The sequence below is a fragment of the Leiobunum rupestre genome, chromosome 9 (genome assembly GCF_980474605.1).
Source record: "Leiobunum rupestre chromosome 9, qqLeiRupe1.1.hap1, whole genome shotgun sequence".
Lineage (NCBI taxonomy): Eukaryota > Metazoa > Arthropoda > Arachnida > Opiliones > Sclerosomatidae > Leiobunum > Leiobunum rupestre.
In genome coordinates this window covers 54,984,576-54,998,541 of record NC_143392.1, presented here as the reverse complement: position 1 = coordinate 54,998,541, position 13,966 = coordinate 54,984,576, and the positions used below count along the sequence as shown (strand labels likewise).

The 13,966-nt window shown below is 44.1% G+C and overlaps 3 non-coding genes and 5 pseudogenes across 3 annotated transcripts; all 8 read left to right on the top strand.

Annotated features, from left to right (window-relative positions):
• The first annotated feature begins 907 nt into the window (after nt 1-907).
• Nucleotides 908-1,051, top strand: LOC149931149 (U2 spliceosomal RNA; annotated as a pseudogene).
• Nucleotides 1,052-2,573: 1,522 nt separating this feature from the next.
• On the top strand, nt 2,574-2,759 carry LOC149931148 (U2 spliceosomal RNA). Its single transcript, XR_016476447.1, has one exon. It is a non-coding gene; the product is annotated as a U2 spliceosomal RNA (small nuclear RNA).
• Nucleotides 2,760-3,862: 1,103 nt separating this feature from the next.
• Nucleotides 3,863-3,965, top strand: LOC149931147 (U2 spliceosomal RNA; annotated as a pseudogene).
• Nucleotides 3,966-5,488: 1,523 nt separating this feature from the next.
• LOC149931146 (U2 spliceosomal RNA) lies at nt 5,489-5,668 on the top strand (annotated as a pseudogene).
• A 1,081-nt stretch (nt 5,669-6,749) lies between these two features.
• LOC149931145 (U2 spliceosomal RNA) lies at nt 6,750-6,893 on the top strand (annotated as a pseudogene).
• A 1,468-nt stretch (nt 6,894-8,361) lies between these two features.
• On the top strand, nt 8,362-8,549 carry LOC149931144 (U2 spliceosomal RNA). Its single transcript, XR_016476520.1, has one exon. It is a non-coding gene; the product is annotated as a U2 spliceosomal RNA (small nuclear RNA).
• Nucleotides 8,550-9,630: 1,081 nt separating this feature from the next.
• LOC149931143 (U2 spliceosomal RNA) lies at nt 9,631-9,755 on the top strand (annotated as a pseudogene).
• A 3,575-nt stretch (nt 9,756-13,330) lies between these two features.
• LOC149931142 (U2 spliceosomal RNA) lies at nt 13,331-13,513 on the top strand. The gene has a single exon (XR_016476497.1). It is a non-coding gene; the product is annotated as a U2 spliceosomal RNA (small nuclear RNA).
• The last annotated feature ends 453 nt before the right edge of the window (nt 13,514-13,966 follow it).

Sequence of the window (13,966 nt, the reverse complement as noted above, 5' to 3'; positions counted from 1 at the left end):
TTTTTTACCTTAACTGTCGTACGTTACCAACGGTATGTTTTTTTTAAGTCACTTTCGTTACTAACAGGAGACATGATTAGGAGTTCACAGCCGGCCGCTTTTCGACATTCGCAAAAATTACCCCCTCCCAAACCATGGTAACTCCGTTCTCGAAACGGACACCATATAAGTTATTTACATCGAGTTACCTAGCGAGGATTGCGGTACTATCGCTGTAGAAATAGGGGACTGTTAAAAGCGGGATGGTTTGGAAAAAACGAGTTTTTGTGTTGCTGATGCCGGGGCGCGTACTACGCGGCAACCACGGTCAATTCGTAGTGCCATATCTCATGACACTTCTCTACAGCTGTTCTGGTAAGCGTGCAGGAGGAAACTCCGTATGATCAAGATCTTACTTTTTCTAATTATCGATTAAGCACGGTTCCATGTTGCCACTTATTTAAAAAAAGACCCAGAGAAAACCGAAGATAAATTATCGCCTTGGCGAACTAGTTAGAAACAGCGTAAAAGAAAATATTTAAAAATAAACAAATTTTATTAGAAAGACTCAAATACCCCGTTAATGAAAAAAAAGAGGGTGAGAGGAAGAGATCAGCCACCGGCACGCCGTGTTCCCTGGTGGTCTCCCTCCCTCCCAAGAAATGACCCCACTCGACGCGGCTTACCGTCGTTGATGGGTCGAGAACCAATGTATTCCGCGTGATATTACCGTTGACGGCTGAAAACGCTCGATGGCCGTCGATCTTTTTGTTTGAAATCAAGAAGTTACCTTCTTTGGTCAGACGTGATGGTTATACACGCTGTCATCTCCAACCACGAGCAATCTGCTTAAACATAATTATGAAATTTATGAATGCTCAATCTCACTCTTTTTCTTTTTCAACCACCAAAGCCCCCTTTGCCGGTTATCGCTTCTCGGCCTTTTGGCTAAGATCAAAGTGTAGTATCTGTTCCCAGCTATTTCGCTGAAATCTTGGCCGAAAGGCCGTTAAGCGACGTATACGCTTCTCAGCCTGTTCCTGCGATGCTGACTTACCTGCCGGTATCCTGAAGTTGCTGTTCCTGTTCCTGCTCCTGCTGCTGCCGCTGCTGTTTCCGGTTCCGTTGCTGTTCCTGATTCCGCTGCCGTTCCTGGTCCTGGTCCTGCTGACACTTACCTGTCGCTGGTGTTCCTGGTCTCCACGCTGTATCCTGACTTGGCCGATTCCTGCCATTTCCACTTGACGCTGTTCCTTCCTGGGACTTGACTTCACCCGACGACCCCTCTAAAGCCATCATGGCTGCAGAGGTGAAGAAGCGGACCGCTCGACTGGACGTCGATGCTGGCTACTTGGAAATCGCTCAGACCTTCCTCGGAAAGCTCGGATCCGATTCAATCGAAATGCTTCAACCTGTTGGTAAAGAATCTTACTTACTTACCTTCACAACCCTGGCCTTCCTGAAACAAGCAGTCTCCTACGGAGAATTAACGATCAACAATAAGACCTGTAAAGTCACCAGCGTCGAGGATGACGGCGTCTGGTTGACAATCAAGAATCTGCAACCATGGATACAATGGGATGCCATATTGACAAACTTACGACAATATGGCGAAATTAAGGCCCATCGCCTAGATGAATATAAAGAACTCAAAGGGATCAAAAATGGAGATAGAGCGGTAAAAATCAGAATTAATAAAACTATACCTAATGTTCTTTATTTTGGCCGCGGTCGAGCCCTGGTTTACTACCCAGGTGTTTCAAAAAAGTGCTTCTTTTGTGATCAGGAGGGGCACATTGCCTCTGCCTGCGACGCAAAAAAGAATAACCAGACGACCGAGAAGACAAAACCCCGAACCAACGACGACTTACCCAAAGATCCTGAAATAACCAGAAACTCCACACCTATACTCACCAACGCCACCACTCGAGACGATAACCTGAAAGTAAACCAAGAAAATCAAACAAGTAACTTACCTATACTTACCGCTGCCGACGAATCAAAAAGCTCTGAAGAGAGCTGGACGATGACGTCACCCGAACCATCCAAGAAGAACCCAGATCCTCCAGTCCAAACAAGCCAATACGCCGACGCCTTGAAATCTCCACCACAACCAGATGAACCTGAAAATAAACCCGAAACAACAAGCACCGACCCTGAACAATCCGAATCCGACAGCAGCAACGACGAGACCACTACAGCCACCGGTCCCAGGTGGGATCCAAATACCTGGGAACTGGGGGATAAACAAGATTTTAAGAAACTCACCAAACAAGAACTCCAAATACTGTTAGAACGCATTAACCGAGAACCTCCAAGCCGCACCCCATACATCACCTGGCAAATAGACTATATAAAAAACGACATCACATCCATCCTCCAAAATTATCCTAAACGCCGTAACAGCACGACTCCAATAAAAAAAGTGAAAAAAGGGAAATCTTAAAATTAAAATTTTAAAATTTTATACGTAAACCTCGGTTTTAATTTTGTGAAATTATTAGTTTTCTACCTTTTATTTTTTGTGACTAATTATTGACCTGTTTTAATTTAAACTAACTTAAAAAACAGGAATATATGACAAGGGTACTGTACCAAATTTGATTTTTTAATAAACAAATTCAGTATCTGTTCTTATCAGCTTAATATCTGATACGGGTCCCATCGGGGCCCAAGATATTAAACTTATTTTTGGACGGCGGCGGAGAGGTCGGAGCTTGCTCCACCTCCGCCACGGGTTGGCCTGGTATTGCAGTTCTTCCAGGATCGGCCCACCTCGCTCAATGAATCTAAAATCAAACACCATTTATATATATATATATATATATATATATATATATATATATATATATATATATATATATATATATATATATTCCTAACGTCATAAGAGGGAAAGTCGTCATTGGCTAGTAGATCATTTTGAAGATTCGGACGGATTTGTTTTGTAATTTTTTACCTTAACTGTCGTACGTTACCAACGGTATGTTTTTTTTAAGTCACTTTCGTTACTAACAGGAGACATGATTAGGAGTTCACAGCCGGCCGCTTTTCGACATTCGCATTGGCAACACGTCTTCCCCTTTAAAAAAATTACCCCCTCCCAAACCATGGTAACTCCGTTCTCGAAACGGACACCATATAAGTTATTTACATCGAGTTACCTAGCGAGGATTGCGGTACTATCGCTGTAGAAATAGGGGACTGTTAAAAGCGGGATGGTTTGGAAAAAACGAGTTTTTGTGTTGCTGATGCCGGGGCGCGTACTACGCGGCAACCACGGTCAATTCGTAGTGCCATATCTCATGACACTTCTCTACAGCTGTTCTGGTAAGCGTGCAGGAGGAAACTCCGTATGATCAAGATCTTACTTTTTCTAATTATCGATTAAGCACGGTTCCATGTTGCCACTTATTTAAAAAAAGACCCAGAGAAAACCGAAGATAAATTATCGCCTTGGCGAACTAGTTAGAAACAGCGTAAAAGAAAATATTTAAAAATACACAAATTTTATTAGAAAGACTCAAATACCCCGTTAATGAAAAAAAAGAGGGTGAGAGGAAGAGATCAGCCACCGGCACGCCGTGTTCCCTGGTGGTCTCCCTCCCTCCCAAGAAATGACCCCACTCGACGCGGCTTACCGTCGTTGATGGGTCGAGAACCAATGTATTCCGCGTGATATTACCGTTGACGGCTGAAAACGCTCGATGGCCGGCGATCTTTTTGTTTGAAATCAAGAAGTTACCTTCTTTGGTCAGACGTGATGGTTATACACGCTGTCATCTCCAACCACGAGCAATCTGCTTAAACATAATTATGAAATTTATGAATGCTCAATCTCACTCTTTTTCTTTTTCAACCACCAAAGCCCCCTTTGCCGGTTATCGCTTCTCGGCCTTTTGGCTAAGATCAAAGTGTAGTATCTGTTCCCAGCTATTTCGCTGAAATCTTGGCCGAAAGGCCGTTAAGCGAGTTTTCCAGCTATACAGCTAGTTCCTGCGATGCTGACTTACCTGCCGGTATCCTGTCGTTCCTGTTCCTGTTCCTGCTTTTGAAGCTGCCGCTGCTGTTTCCGGTTCCTGTGTTCCTGATTCCGCTGCTGTTCCTGGTCCTGGTCCTGCTGACACTTACCTGTCGCTGCTGTTCCTGGTCACTTCGTCGTATCCTGACTTGGCTGATTCCTGCCAACACCACTTGACGCTGTTCCTTCCTGGGACTTGACTTCACTTGACGACCCCTCTAAAGCCATCATGGCTGCAGAGGTGAAGAAGCGGACTGCCCGGCTCGAAGTTGACGCCGGATTTCTGGATGTCGCTCGGGCCTTCCACGGAAAATTTGGACCCAACAGCATCGAGACCCTACAACCTATTGGTAAAGAAATATTTTTTCTTACCTTTTCAACCCTGGCCTTCATGAAGCAAGCCGTCTCCTATGGCGAAATAACGATAAACGAGAAGTCCTGTAAAATCAGCAGCGTTGACGATGACGGCGTCTGGCTGACGATAAAACACCTACCATCATGGCTCCAATGGGATGCAATTTTGACCAATCTGAAGCAGTACGGAGAAGTAAAAATACATCGCTTCGATGAATACAAAGAACTAAAAGGAGTCAGAAACGGGGATCGATCGGTAAAAATCAAGATGCTAAAAACTATACCTAACGTACTTTATTTTGGAAGAAGCCGGGCACTAGTGTATTACTCTGGTGTCACAAAGAAGTGTTTCTTCTGCGACCAGGAGGGGCATGTGGCCTCTGCATGTGAAGCGAAGAAACACTCGACGATGGAAACACAAAGAAAACAAGAAAATCACGTACCACCAATAGATCCTGAAACCACCAAAAGCTCCACACCTACTCACCTGAAGACTGCTACCACCAACGCCGCAACTCAAGAAGATGACCTAGAAGAAAATCAATCACGTAATACAAAAATACTTACCTTAGCCGACGAATCGGAAAGCTCTGAAGAGAGCTGGTCGTTGACGTCACCAGAACCCTCCAAACAGAAAGTAGAACCTCCAGTCCAAACCAGCCAATACTCCGACGCCTTGAAATCTCCACCACAGCCTGATGAACCTGAAAAGATAATCAGAAAAAATATAACCAACTCCGCCACCACCCTCAAGTTCGATCCGTCAACCTGGGAGTATGGAATGCTGCCCGACCTTCAACAGTTTTCAAAATACCAACTCATAGCCCTCTCTGAAACAATCAAATCCCGATCATCCCCAAGTAGCGCTTCTCTCAAAAAACAAGCTGAACAACTCCTCGAAAACATTTCTGAAATCCTAATAAACTGGCATAAACGACGACGCAGCTACACTCCACCCAAAGAAACTAAAAAAGGAAAAAAATATGTTTTAAATTTAATTTTTAAAATTTTTAGCATAGTTCTTTGCTCGATTTTTTAACCATGTTCCTTTTATCTTTTAACGATTGTTCGCGATAAATTAAAATAATTAACACGCGAACAAAAATGACAAAATTGTAAAAATGTAAAAAAAACGAAGCTTTTAATAAACAATTAAAAGTATCTGTTCTTATCAGCTTAATATCTGATACGGGTCCCATCGGGGCCCAAGATATTAAACTTATTTTTGGACGGCGGCGGAGAGGTCGGAGGTTGCTCCACCTCCGCCACGGGTTGGCCTGGTATTGCAGTTCTTCCAGGATCGGCCCACCTCGCTCAATGAATCTAAAATCAAACACCATATATATATATATATATATATATATATATATATATATATATATATATATATATATTCCTGACGTCATAAGAGGGAAAGTCGTCATTGGCTAGTAGATCATTTTGAAGATTCGGACGGATTTGTTTTGTAATTTTTACCTTAATTGTCGTACGTTACCAACGGTATGATTTTTTTAAGTCACTTTCGTTACTAACAGGAGACATGATTAGGAGTTCACAGCCGGCCGCTTTTCGACATTCGCGTTGGCAACACGTCTTCCCCTTTAAAAAAAATTACCCCCTCCCAAACCATGGTAACTCCGTTCTCGAAACGGACACCATATAAGTTATTTACATCGAGTTACCTAGCGAGGATTGCGGTACTATCGCTGTAGAAATAGGGGACTGTTAAAAGCGGGATGGTTTGGAAAAAACGAGTTTTTGTGTTGCTGATGCCGGGGCGCGTACTACGCGGCAACCACGGTCAATTCGTAGTGCCATATCTCATGACACTTCTCTACAGCTGTTCTGGTAAGCGTGCAGGAGGAAACTCCGTATGATTATGATCTTACTTTTTCTAATTATCGATTAAGCACGGTTCATGTTGCCACTTATTAAAAAAAGACCCAGAGAAAACCGAAGATAAATTATCGCCTTGGCGAACTAGTTAGAAACAGCGTAAAAGAAAATATTTAAAAATACACAAATTTTATTAAAAAGACTCAAATACCGCGTTAATGGAAAACAAGAGGGAGAGAGGAAGAGAGCAGCCACCGGCACGCCGTGTTCCCCGGTGGTCTCCCTCCCAAGAAATGACCCCACTCGACGCGGCTTACCGTCGTTGATGGGTCGAGAACCAATGTATTCCACGTGATATTACCGTTGACGGCTGAAAACGCTCGATGGCCGTCGATCTTTTTGTTTGAAATCAAGAAGTTGCCTTCTTTGGTCAGACGTGATGGTTATACACGCTGTCATCTCCAGCCACGAGCAATCTGCTTAAACATAATTATGAAATATATGAATGCTCAATCTCACTCTTTTTCTTTTTCAACCACCAAAGCCCCCTTTGCCGGTTATCGCTTCTCGGCCTTTTGGCTAAGATCAAAGTGTAGTATCTGTTCCCAGCTATTTCGCTGAAATCTTGGCCGAAAGGCCGTTAAGCGACGTTTACGCTTCTCAGCCTGTTCCTGCGATGCTGACTTACCTGCCGGTATCCTGACGTCTCTGTTCCTGTTCCTGTTTCTGCCGCTGCTGTTTCCGGTTCCTCTGCTGTTCCTGTTTCCGCTGCTGTTCCTGGTCCTGGCCCTGCTGACACTTACCTGTCGCTGCTGATCCTGGTCTCCACGCTGTATCCTGACTTGGCTGTTTCCTGCCACTGCTGCTCGACGCTGTTCCTTCCTGGGACTTGCCTTCATCCGACGATCCTCCCATAGCCATCATGGCTATGGAGGTGAAAAAACGCACTGCTCACCTTCAGGTCGACGCCGGATTCCTGGACGTCGCTCGGACCTTCCACGACAAGCTCGGCTCTGATTGCCTCGACACTCTCCAACCTGTTGGTAAAGACAAGTTTTTAATAACTTTTACGACCCTGGCCCTCCTGCAACAAGCGCTCTCCTACAACGACCTTGAAATTAACGTTAAACCCTGCCGACTTACCAGCGTCGAAGATGACGGCGTCTGGGTGACCATCAAGAATCTACCCTCTTGGATCCAATGGGACTCCATACTTACCACTATGCGACATTACGGCACCATCAAAGCACACCGACTCGACGAATACCCTCAACTTAAAGGACTAAAAAATGGCGACAGATCGGTTAAAATTAAAATAGAAAAAACTATACCAAATGTTCTTTATTTCGGACGCAGCAGAGCGCTGGTCTACTACCAGGGAGTCGTAAAGAGATGTTTCTTTTGCGACAAGGAGGGACACAATGTGTCCTCATGCGAGGTGAAACAGGCTAGGAAGGAAGCCGAAGCGCGGAAAATCGCTGAAGGCCAGGAGATGGAACCAACAGAGAGGTCAGAGCACGTCCAGGCAGTGGACATGGTCGACCCGCCCCAGGCACCCGAGAAAATCAACGAAGACCACAACAGAGACCTATATGTCAGTCCCAAAAACCTAGAATACATAAAGAACTACTCGCAGCAGGAACTCAAAGAATTCATGGAATACCTAAGGACTACAGACGAATTGAACGACAGGCGGAAGCAGGTGTTTCTCACGCTCGCCAACCAAGAACTGGAAAAATATACAAAACGACACATGCCCAACTCTCCAGGCAAAGCCGCCAAGAAAGGAAAGACACAAGCCGAAGAGAAAAAGACATTCGCCACCGCCACCAAAAACACACCTGAGAAGGATGTATATACACAATACGTAACATACTAAATCTTTTTATCTCGTAATGACAAAATTTAATTTTAAATTATGCAGAACTCATTTTTATTCATTTACTTCTGTTTACACTTTTATCTGGTTTTAACTTTATTAACCCTGAAAGCAATTAGATTTTTAAGAAAAATAATTATACTCACCTTGTGATGTTAAAAGAAAAAAAACAATTAATACTTACCTCGACGTTGGAAAAAAACCAAACCTAGGAAAAAAACGAAAAATGTAACAATTTTTAGCAATGTACGCGCTAATTTAATTTAATTAACCGCGAACATTTTAGAAATTTGTATTTTGACTGAAAATTAATAAACAAATTCAGTATCTGTTCTTATCAGCTTAATATCTGATACGGGTCCCATCGGGGCCCAAGATATTAAACTTATTTTTGGACGGCGGCGGAGAGGTCGGAGCTTGCTCCACCTCCGCCACGGGTTGGCCTGGTATTGCAGTTCTTCCAGGATCGGCCCACCTCGCTCAATGAATCTAAAATCAAACACCATTTATATATATATATATATATATATATATATATATATATATATATATATATATATTCCTGACGTCATAAGAGGGAAAGTCGTCATTGGCTAGTAGATCATTTTGAAGATTCGGACGGATTTGTTTTGTAATTTTTACCTTAATTGTCGTACGTTACCAACGGTATGATTTTTTTAAGTCACTTTCGTTACTAACAGGAGACATGATTAGGAGTTCACAGCCGGCCGCTTTTCGACATTCGCGTTGGCAACACGTCTTCCCCTTTAAAAAAAATTACCCCCTCCCAAACCATGGTAACTCCGTTCTCGAAACGGACACCATATAAGTTATTTACATCGAGTTACCTAGCGAGGATTGCGGTACTATCGCTGTAGAAATAGGGGACTGTTAAAAGCGGGATGGTTTGGAAAAAACGAGTTTTTGTGTTGCTGATGCCGGGGCGCGTACTACGCGGCAACCACGGTCAATTCGTAGTGCCATATCTCATGACACTTCTCTACAGCTGTTCTGGTAAGCGTGCAGGAGGAAACTCCGTATGATTATGATCTTACTTTTTCTAATTATCGATTAAGCACGGTTCATGTTGCCACTTATTAAAAAAAGACCCAGAGAAAACCGAAGATAAATTATCGCCTTGGCGAACTAGTTAGAAACAGCGTAAAAGAAAATATTTAAAAATACACAAATTTTATTAAAAAGACTCAAATACCGCGTTAATGGAAAACAAGAGGGAGAGAGGAAGAGAGCAGCCACCGGCACGCCGTGTTCCCCGGTGGTCTCCCTCCCAAGAAATGACCCCACTCGACGCGGCTTACCGTCGTTGATGGGTCGAGAACCAATGTATTCCACGTGATATTACCGTTGACGGCTGAAAACGCTCGATGGCCGTCGATCTTTTTGTTTGAAATCAAGAAGTTGCCTTCTTTGGTCAGACGTGATGGTTATACACGCTGTCATCTCCAGCCACGAGCAATCTGCTTAAACATAATTATGAAATATATGAATGCTCAATCTCACTCTTTTTCTTTTTCAACCACCAAAGCCCCCTTTGCCGGTTATCGCTTCTCGGCCTTTTGGCTAAGATCAAAGTGTAGTATCTGTTGGATCGCGACGTCCTTTCCGTCGGTCCTCCGGATCTCAGTGCCTCTACGTTAGCTTCCGTCCTAACAGACTGGAACCTCCACGACGCCTGGCGTCATCTCCATCCGACCACCAGGGTCTACCCTTGGCATTCGACTCGGGCCAATTCACGTCTGGACACCTTTTTCGTGCCCAACAGCGAGGACGTTGTTACGCAATGCGCCGATATTTTGCCGTTACGGCATATTTCGGATCACGACGCTGTTCTTATGTCCTTCCGTGTTTCACCACCGCGCCTGCGCGGTCCGAGTGTCTGGCGACTTAACACCGCCTTGTTGACAGACGAAGACCGTGAATCTCATAAAATCGAACTACGACGTATTCTAGCCAAAGTCGATTCTGCTCTCGCGTGGGAAGCTGCAAAGATAGATTGCGCGCGCTATTTCCGTCAAGTTGGGAAAAAACGCGCGGCGAAACACCGTCAGGAAATCGCTTTCCTCAGATGGGCGCTCCAGAAGGTTTCAAGAGTGAGACCGGAAACGACCGAAACTGTCGCGGCTAAAGAGGAGATTACGTCTCTTCTCCGCGCCGAATACCGAAGGCAGTTTCGCGATAAACAAGATCACTCGCTCGCGACTGTTCTCGATGACGAAGAGTCGTTCTCGGCTTCCTTTTACCGACGCATGAAATCTTTGAAACCACGCGTTGATATTCGACAAGTAAACACCGCCGCTGGCATTTCGACAGATGACACGGTAATTCACGACTCTTTTGTCGATTTCTATCGACATCTCTACAGTCGCGACCAAACTCCGAACCCGGAACAGTTCTTCGCTACTTATTGCGAACAAATGCCACTTCTATCGGACTTAGACCGTGATTTCTTAGAACTGCCTATTTCCGACGACGACGTAAATCACGCTTTGCGTCGCCTTAAATCTGGGAAGTCTCCCGGACCAGACGGTCTGCCTGCAGAATTTTATCGATTCATGTGGCCAGATCTGAAACCCATTTTGCTCAGTCTTTTCAACGATCTCTTGAACGACGCGCCATTTCCGGATTCCTTCCGCGAGGGCAAAGTCGTCCTGCTGTGCAAGGACCCCGATAACAAAGCTTCTCCGTCGGCGTGGCGTCCGATAACTGTCATTAACACGGACAGAAAACTGTTCGCGTCAATCCTAGATTCGCGATCGTCAAAAGTAACCGGTTCCATCATTGGCCCTAATCAGACGTGCGGGGTTAGGGGCCGCCAGCCTCTATATAATCTAGTAATGATTCGTGACATTTTGCGGGATTATTCGGAGCGTGACGCTTCCGGCTTCCTGTTCACGTTGGACTTCGAAAAAGCTTTCGACCGAGTGTCTCACCAGTATCTCTGGGAAACTCTCGCTCGTTTCGGTTTCGGTCGACAATTCGTCGCCACTCTGAAAAACATGTATACACAAAACACCAGTACATTGACAATAAATTCTCACCCGTCAGCTCCCTTCGAGATCAACAGGGGCGTCCGACAGGGTTGTCCCCTGTCTCCCAGTTTATTTTGCATCGCGCTAGAGCCGTTTCTCTTCGCGGTGAGTCACTGTCCGATGATTCGCGGTCTTCATTGTCCGGGAATCCCGGCCTCTGAGCGTGAAGTTTACGCCGCTCACGCCGACGACGCTAACCTCTTGCTCGAGAACATCTCGTCCGTCCGAGTTGCGCTAGGAGTGCTCGACGAGTTCTGCACGGTTTCTGGTAGCAAGTTTAACGCCGCCAAAACTCAACTCGCTCGAGTAGGAAATATGCTCCTAGAACAAGTCCCGACGCAATTACCTGTGAAGGAGACCAACGAACCCGTCAAAATCTTGGGAATCCTGTTCACTCCCGAAGGAGTCGCTGTAGCCAACGAAGCCAATTTCGTCGCCAAATTCCACCAGTCACTCGACTCGTGGACCAATAACGAATTCTGTTTTCGCACGCGAATTCAGCTTATCAAACAAATAGCGCTTCCAAAATTGACTTATCCCGTCCCTCTTATCGAGTATTCGGACGCCGCGATCACCAATGTCAACAAAGGCATTTTCTCCTTCGTGTGGGGAGACAAGCAAGAGTTGATTGCCCGCTCGACACTTACTCTTCCTCGTCAGGAAGGCGGTCTCGGAGTCCCCTTAATCGCGAGTGAATTCCGAAGTCTCGCCTTTACGCGTTACGCTTCGTGCCTCTCTGCCTGCGACCATCCGGTTCGGGCCTCCGTCGCCCACCACTTGTCCACCACCTCCAAAACGATCTTCAACGTACCCTGGGACGTGTCTGTGAGCCACGCTTCCGACGTCCATCCGCTCTATGTTTCCATAAAAGAAACGGCGTCTCTAATCTTATCCGAAAAGCCAGACGCTGATCTTCTAAAGATCAGTAATAAAAGCGTCAAAGAAATTATTAGACCGACCAGTCAAGCCCGAATTCTCAAAATCCATCCCCATGTTCAGTGGGAAGTCGCTTTTCGCCGTCTCAACTCTAACGCTATTACCGGGCCGCGTCGGGATTTCGCCTTCAAGGTATTTCATGACGTGGTTCCGGCCAGAGACGTCCTCTACGACCGTAGCATGTGCACGACGCGGTCATGTCCTTTCTGCCCGAAGAATGAGACATTGCACCATCTTTTATACGACTGTGAAAATCCGAAGCTATTACGCAACCGCGTGCGCGATTTCCTCGGCGTTAAATTCGTTTCGTGGGAGGCAACGCGCTACTTCACACCTCTACCAGTCCCGCTCTCTTTAGTTTACGTCACACTTGCTCTGTTAGCCGAAGTCAACTTCCAAGTGTGGAAGTCAAGAAATCGGCTTGTATTCGAAAACAAGCGAGATGCCGCTTTCGTGGTCCTCGAACGCGTTCGGCTCCATCTGGTGGCGAGAGCTCGCGCTGACAAAATAAGACTGACTCCGGACAAATTCCAAGAATACTGGTGTCATCCTCATAAACCATTTGTTCAAGTGGTAAATAATAATATAAAACTTTTGTTTTAATATTGAGTGGAAAAAAGTTCCTGACAACCAAATAATGGTTTAGTTCCTAAAATCATCTAGTAAAAACGAAAATGTTATTTTAAAGGAATAACACCAACCTACCTGAACACAAAGCTTGCTATAGCAACTTTAATTATTTGAATTTATTCGCAGCAAACCTTACCATTAGAATACTTACCTAGAAATTTAAAATTAAAATTGGAATACTCACGTTCCTAGAATTTTAAATTTAAATTTAAAATGCTTACGTCCCTAGAAATTTAAAATCTAAATTAGAAAACTTACTTACCTGGAAATGTAAAAGTATCTTAATACTTAAACACCTGGAAATTTAAAAGTGACTTAATACTTACGTACCTGGAACTGTAAAATTAAAATTAGACATCTTACTTACCTGTAAATTTAAAAGTAACTTCATACTTACGTGCCTGGAATTTAAAATTGTAATTGGAAAACTAACTTACCTAGAAATCTAAAAGTAACTTAATACCTACGTACCTGGAAATTTAAAAGTAACTCAATACTTACGTCCCTGGAAATTTAAACGTAACCTAATTTTTGGCAATTTAAAACTAGACTTTGTACAACTCTTGCTTATTAACGTTTCGCGAATTTTTAATTTGGATTATTTCAATAATTTATAATGTGATTCCGTGTAGAATAATTTGTAAATATGCTTTTCTTAATAAACAAATTTAAGTATCTGTTCTTATCAGCTTAATATCTGATACGGGTCCCATCGGGGCCCAAGATATTAAACTTATTTTTGGACGGCGGCGGAGAGGTCGGAGCTTGCTCCACCTCCGCCACGGGTTGGCCTGGTATTGCAGTTCTTCCAGGATCGGCCCACCTCGCTCAATGAATCTAAAATCAAACACCATTTATATATATATATATATATATATATATATATATATATATATATATATATATATATATATATATATATATATTCCTGACGTCATAAGAGGGAAAGTCGTCATTGGCTAGTAGATCATTTTGAAGATTCGGACGGATTTGTTTTGTAATTTTTACCTTAATTGTCGTACGTTACCAACGGTATGATTTTTTTAAGTCACTTTCGTTACTAACAGGAGACATGATTAGGAGTTCACAGCCGGCCGCTTTTCGACATTCGCGTTGGCAACACGTCTTCCCCTTTAAAAAAAATTACCCCCTCCCAAACCATGGTAACTCCGTTCTCGAAACGGACACCATATAAGTTATTTACATCGAGTTACCTAGCGAGGATTGCGGTACTATCGCTGTAGAAATAGGGGACTGTTAAAAGCGGGATGGTTTGGAAAA